At 49.9% G+C, this 6108-nt stretch overlaps 1 long non-coding RNA gene across 1 annotated transcript; it reads right to left on the reverse strand.

The window, feature by feature from the left end:
* Window positions 1–682: 682 nt before the first annotated feature.
* LOC309626406 lies at window positions 683–5908 on the reverse strand. The gene is made up of 2 exons (XR_014243166.1): window positions 5219–5908; window positions 683–3451 (listed from the first exon to the last, which is right to left on the reverse strand). It is a non-coding gene; the product is annotated as an uncharacterized lncRNA (long non-coding RNA).
* Window positions 5909–6108: the final 200 nt, after the last annotated feature.

The raw sequence follows: 6108 nt of genomic DNA on the forward strand, positions 1-6108 counted from the left end.
CTTTTCATCTTACAAAATTGAAACTCTGCACTCATTATACTCCCAGCCCCTGGCAACCACCATTCTCCTCTCTATTTCTATGACTGTGACTATTCTAGGCACTTCTTAGAAGTGAAACGATATAGTATTTGTCCTTTTGTGACTGGCTTATTTTACTTAGCATAATGTATTCCAGGTTCATCCATGTTGTAGCGTATGTCAGAATTTCCTTCCTTTTTAAGGCCTAATAATATCCCACCATATGTATGACCACATTTTGTTTATCCATTCATTCATCAATGGGACACTTGAGTTGCTTTCACCTTTTGGCTATTGTGAATAATGTTGCTGTGAACGTGAGTGTACAAATATTTCTTTGAGTCCCCTGCTTTCAATGCTTTTGAGTATATACCCAGAAGTGAGATTTCTGGATCATATGGTAATTCTATTTTCAATTTTTTGAGGAACCACCATACTGTGTTTCATAGCAGCTACACCAAGAGTCAAAAAATGTTTCAGTTTCTTTACATCCTTGCCAATACTTGCTATTTTTGGTTTTTTGATAGTAGCCATCTTAATCCTGGTGAGGTGGTATCTCATTGTGGTTTCGATTTGCATTTCTCTAATGATTAGTGGCATCGAGCATCTTTTCATGTACTTGTTGGCCATTTGTATATCTTCTTTGGTGTAATGTCTATTCAGGTTCTTTGCCTATATTTTAATTGGCTTGTTTGTTTTTTTGTTGTTGAGTGTAGGAATTCTTTATATATTCTGGATATTATCTTGTTTCCTTTTGACACGTCCCCATGATTCTTTGAGTACTTTCCAACTGAAACCATAAGATGTTTCAGATGTTCTACTACATACCCTGCCTCACCCCTGGAAGCAGCCATTTCTCCAAGGATCCCTGGTTTCTTTTAGTGGAGAATGGCATTTAGAAGCAGATCTGGGTTCCAGGTTTGCACATTGCTCCTGTGCGGGGGCGGGTGGTGGGGGGGGAGCTGCTGTTCCTGGGCTCTGTCCGTGGTCAGAGCTAGAGAACATGTGTGTGTACTTATATTTATTTCTATATCCATATATTGAAAACCATAAGTCATATCAATAACTCTATTTCCAATCCACCACCGCAGGATTCATTCTAGCTTCTCCCCTTTGCATATTTGCAACTTCCTTCGCCAACAGCAAGAAATCTGGCTCCCACCACCCTCGATATATTTACTTATTGCTCAGTCCCTCTGTATGTAGCCAATCTCCTGACCCCAATGGCTGCCACTTCACTTGGCCATCTCCTTGCTTCACCCCAACCCCGCCCTGCTGCCTTCAACAAGTATTAGGAAAGGGGTAGGGGTCCTAATGTCTTTTTTAGTGAATTATTCAATTATTCAGGAAGGAAGGAAGGAAGGACTGTGTTGGGCTTTGAAGAGTGGGTGGACAGCTTCTGTGCATTTCTGCCCTATGTAATTAGCTGAAAGCTCAGGGACTGGCCTTTAATGGCCCCCAGGGCTGTGACTTCACCCCTGCTTCAGTGTTCCTGGGAGGCTCCAGGGCTGGCCCCTGGTGCAGGGATGCCCATCAAACCATAACGACCCAGTCTGCTCTGGCTCTGCACTTGTAAGGCTGGATGAATGCCGGCAGCTGCTGGAGGTGGCGATGCTGCCCTGGGCCCACTCAGCACCTGAACCCCACCCAGAGCCCCTGGACCTGGCAGGGTCAGGCACGTTGCTGGGGCCTTGGGCCTCCCCAGACAGCCAGGGGAACCTGGGCAGGCTGATCCCAGGAGGTCAGGCTGGAAACTGGAAGAGATTCATAACTGATACAGAAGCTCTTAGCTGAGCGCCACCTCCTCCCTACCTTCCCCCCAACCCATGCATTTAAGCTACACGTTAGAGGTCCAAATTGTTTAAAGGTTTCCCAGTCATTCCAGCCACCAGAATATGAAAGGTTTTGCCTGCCATTGTATTCCAGCCTTTCCACTAACACAGGGACCTGGGGTGGGGTGGGCATGTCTGTCCAAAAGAAGCCCTGCTCAGGCCCACCACTAGGTTTCAGCCATCCTTGGCAGCCAGGCCGACCCGTGCCCAGCCTGTCTCTCAGCCCAGGGAGGCCATAGGCATGAGAGCTCACTGAGACCTGCCACGTGCAGGGCCTTCGGGGGGCAATGGGAAGAGCTCCCATCCTAAGGGATCTCACAGTCCATTGGATGTCACAGATCCCCACCCAGGCAGGAAGCAGAAGCCCTGCCCTGTACACCCAGAGGTGCCCTGCCAGGGACTAGGGCTGAGGGAGCAAGCACCCCGAGGGTGCTGGAAGCGGTGAGGGGGATGGAAAATCTGGCAGAGGATCCCCAGAAAGGCGGGTCAGGCTTTCCAACAGATGACTGGGGTACATTTACCTGGGCCTGAACCTTATATAATTTGGGGGGCTCTGAAAGATAAATAGTACAAAGTTATGAACAGAATTGATACAGGATCTTGGAAGATGTCCTGAAACTTGAGCTTCATTAGCTGACTTGGAAAGCTCCTCCTGGCTCTCAGCCTGTCCTCACCTGGAGGTTCCTGGCTGTTCACGACTCCCCAGGCCTCATGTCCCCAGGAAGACTTTCAGAGCTGGCTAAGGACCCTCCTCTCTATTCCAGAGCATGTAGTTCTGTTCATTTTTCTCTCTCCCCTTCTAGAGTTCTTAAGGGTAGGTACTATGTCTTCCTTACACTGTCTCTAGTAGAAAGCAAGTGCTTAATAAGCATTAATAGAACAAATAGAAGAAAGGAAGGAAGTAACAAGATTTTGTTAAGGGGAAAGATACTTTAAACTTTAATTACGTGCCAGGCAACTTCCATGTATTATTCTGTTCTAATAATCCCAACAACCCATTCTCCCATTTTACAGATAGGAAAACTGAGATTTAGGGAGGGGAACTACTTGTCTGACTTGCCCAGATAGTAAGTGAAGGGGCCTAGATTTGAACCTGTTCTGCCAGACTCCAAAGCTCATGTCCTTTCCCCCTGTGGGTGATACAGGGGAGTGGGGTATCAGGCAGGAAGGGGAAGCTGGAGAAACCATGTCTTACCAGAAAGGAGACTGGTTGGTGGCCAGAAAGGGGAGCATGGGAACCAGGTGGGAAGTGGGGGGTGGGAGCAGGTATGGGACACACACTCAAGAAAGAAGCAAGGTGGTAAGAAGCCAATTGGAATCCAGTCAGGGAGTGCCCCCCCCCCCCTCTTAGAAAAATATGACCCCCTGTGGCTCTATAGCGACTGAGGTCAATTCAGTTCAGAAAACTGGAAACCAACATTTCCTGAGTGGCTGCCATGTATGTGGGCCTGGGTGCTGGGCAAGCAGACTGATTCTTACCCGGAGAGCTTGAGTAACTGCTGTCACATTCAGCAGAGGGTGTCAGTAGCCACAGGAGGCCCAGCCAGCGTGCCAAGTGTGTTCAGAGTAGGTGTGATCCTGTCTGGTCATGGAGTGGCTTCCTGTTGGAGGGCAGAGAGGAAGGAGATCTATGGAACTTGGAAGTGAGTGCACAGCACTTTACAGTTTACAAAGCACGTCAGTGTGTGTAGTTGTCCCCAAGAGTAGGTAGGGAAGTAGAAACAACTGTATCCCCTGCGTGGCAGACAGAAGGTACACAGTTCATCTTTGCTAAGTTAACAAAAGGGCCATAGAGTCCAGGAAGAATCTCCCTGAAGGACCTGTAAGGCGGGCCTGGGCAGGGTCAGATGAAGACCTCTATTTAGGGGACCTAAGCCTGGAAAAGTATAAAATGCCCCTGCTTACAAATTACAAATTAAAATAAAGCTAGTCCTAAATCACAAAATAAGAGAAAGGAAGTCCTACAATGGTCTGAGCTTTTCCACTATGACTCTACGATGATTTTTTAAAATGGATCATTTCTCCAAAACTTCTCATTTGGGGTGTGCCCTGCTTTGCTGGTGCCAAGGCACATACGAGGCGTGGCCCATCCAGCCCTAGCTTGGCGACTCCACCTCTTACTGACTTTAGTGTGAACTCCTGGAGATAGGACCTTGGAAATGCAGACTCATGCCCAGCTGAGGGGTCCAGCAGGTGACATCATCACTCAGCAGCCCTGTACGTTCGGATCAGCCACTGAGTCTCTGTGAGCTTCAGCTTCCTTATCTGCACAGTGGACGCTAGTAGCTACGTTGCGGGACTGGGCATGAGGGAAGATGAAATGAGGAATGTAAGGGCCTAGCTCGGGATCTTGTGCACAGTGTCTGCTCAGGGAGCACCGGGCAGGTCCTTAGCTTTCAGCAGCTCCCACCAGAAGCAGGCCTTGGCTGTGATGGAGCAGAATCTGGAAGCCAACTGAGTTAGAGGGGGTGGGGAGGCAGCGCCTGGCCTGGGAGCCGGGGTCTCTCCCACACCTGACCTAGCCAGCCGGCTCGGCCTTAATTCTTGGCCTGAGAGGGGCCTTCAGTCCTTGGACCTGCCCCTCTGTCCTCTGGGCCACACGGAGGGGATTAGTCAGGAAGTGTGCACAATGGGCTTATTGTTATTGGAGTAATAGCTTTGGAAATGAAGAATTCCAGGGGTGGGGCGGGAGTGCTGAATGTTACTCAAGATTTTAGGGAAGCTTTTTTCTGAGGGAAACATACTCAGAGGCGTGCTTTGGGTGGCCCATCCAAAAGCAAGCTCTCCTCGACCTGCCCCTCCTCTACTGACTTACACCCCCTATACGCGGCATGACCCCCTCAAATTCTCTGTCACATTTCCCCTGCCTTTGACCACCCCTGGGCCTTCACACCCTCTCTCTGTTGCAGGACTGCCCCAGGCTGTCAGAACCACTCTGCCTGTAACCACCCAGAACAGGAAGTGCCTGGAAATTTATGTCCTCCAAGGACTGGCGGTGCAGAGGTATCAATACCCCAGCTCTCTTTGCCCCTGATTGGGACAGCTCTGAGGTGCCAGAAGCTCCGCATGGGATTGGGCCAAAGTCACCCTCTGCGCAGCTTCCCTTGAATCTATATTCTTGCTTGGCTTCTTTCTCTTTGCTTCCCTGTCCCACTTCCCCATTCCTCTGCTGTGCTTTTCTCCTTGAGAGCTTTCTGATAAATCACTGTCACACAAATTCTGCTGCGTTCAGTCAGCCTCATGGGAACACAGGACCAGGCACAGCCGAGGGAGGAGTTTGGGAGAGGGAGCTGTGTGTGATGTGTGTGCCCGGTTGGCCTCTGTCCTTACAGAGCGGCAGGGGGCAGGAGGAGGAGGAAGGGGCTCACCTGTCTCCTCTGTAGCCCTGAAGTGGATGGAGGTGCTGACTGAGCTTTCTGATCGCATAGAGTGGGCCTGGACCACACGCCCATGGGGGACAAGGCTGGGATTTTAGGTCACCTCCTTCTTCAGCAGAGCACTTCTGCGAGAGTCTGGGAGCCACCCATGTGGCATGGAGCAGGGCACACCCATCGCACAGGTGTGAGGCCAGCCATCGCGAGGCAGGTGGGGCAGGGCAAACTCCGTCTTTCAGCGGCCCTTCTCAAATCCTTGGCGCCCTTCCCAGAACTCCCACTCTGGGGGGGAAGAGAAGAATAAATTGTGTTCTAGGTGCCCAGCAACAAAGGCAAAGTGACTGAATGGCAGTAATGAATAGCACGAGCAGGGAGTCAAGAGGGCAGGCGCAGGCCTGGAGCCTGAAGGAGCACAGAGACAATAAACAAGATTGCTACGGAGATCGGAGATCCCTTCCCTCCTCCTCCAACAGAAAACACCTGCAGGCCTAAGGGAGGGGAGCCTACCAGCCAGCAAGGGCGGAGGCAGGGCGGTGGAGTGGTTAGGGCCCGCCCCTTAAAGCCACCCTGAACCAAATCGAGACCCTTGCTGTTCTTGAACCTTCGCCAGAACTCCCCAGAGAAGGTCGGCCAGGATGGGGTCGGGGGTGGGTAGGTAGGGTTACGAGATAAAATACAAGACACCCAGTTAAATTTGAATCTCAGAGAAACAATGAATAATTTTTAGTATAAGCTTGTCCTCAACATTGCATAGGATGTACTTATACTAAAAAATTATTCGTTGTTTCTCTGAAATTTAAATTTAACTGAGTGTCCTGTATTCATTAAGCAATATATTTTTTTTCCCTAAATCTAGCAACCCTAGCGGGGAACAAAATGGTTGA

The sequence above is a fragment of the Balaenoptera borealis genome (genome assembly GCF_965194805.1).
Source record: "Balaenoptera borealis genome assembly, chromosome: 3".
Lineage (NCBI taxonomy): Eukaryota > Metazoa > Chordata > Mammalia > Artiodactyla > Balaenopteridae > Balaenoptera > Balaenoptera borealis.